We start from the raw sequence: 452 nt of genomic DNA on the forward strand, positions 1-452 counted from the left end.
TTAAATTAATATTAATCTTAATAAAAAATTTTATTTTCTTACGAAAATTTATTTATGATATTAATAAAACATTCTTTTTTTTATTATAAATTCATAGTATTCATTAATAAAATTCATTATTAAAATTATTATATAAAAATTGCTTTTGATTATAAATATTTAACTTTTAAAATGAGATTTAATTAGATATTAATTTAGATATAAATTTATTTTAAAAAGTAATATATATAAATATATTACAATTAATAATATATAATGTATATTTCATATTTTGTATTATATATATATTTTAAAATTCATAAACATATAATCTTTTAATTATTTCTTATAAAATACATTTAGCCATTTAATATTTAAAATGTTATACAATTTTCTATTAGCTATTTAACATTATAAATATTATAAAATTTTGTATATAATAAATTAATAAATATAATTTCTATTGATAAAAA

At 9.1% G+C, this 452-nt stretch overlaps 1 protein-coding gene across 1 annotated transcript in view; it reads left to right on the plus strand.

Moving 5' to 3' along the window:
- LOC102679135 (NADH dehydrogenase [ubiquinone] flavoprotein 2, mitochondrial) overlaps positions 1-452 on the plus strand; it is a 12,986-nt gene that overhangs the window by 11,178 nt on the left and 1,356 nt on the right. The gene's annotated exons all lie outside the window — the stretch shown is intronic.

Source organism: Apis dorsata, unplaced genomic scaffold (genome assembly GCF_000469605.1).
Source record: "Apis dorsata unplaced genomic scaffold, Apis dorsata 1.3 scaffold_916, whole genome shotgun sequence".
Classification (NCBI taxonomy): domain Eukaryota; kingdom Metazoa; phylum Arthropoda; class Insecta; order Hymenoptera; family Apidae; genus Apis; species Apis dorsata.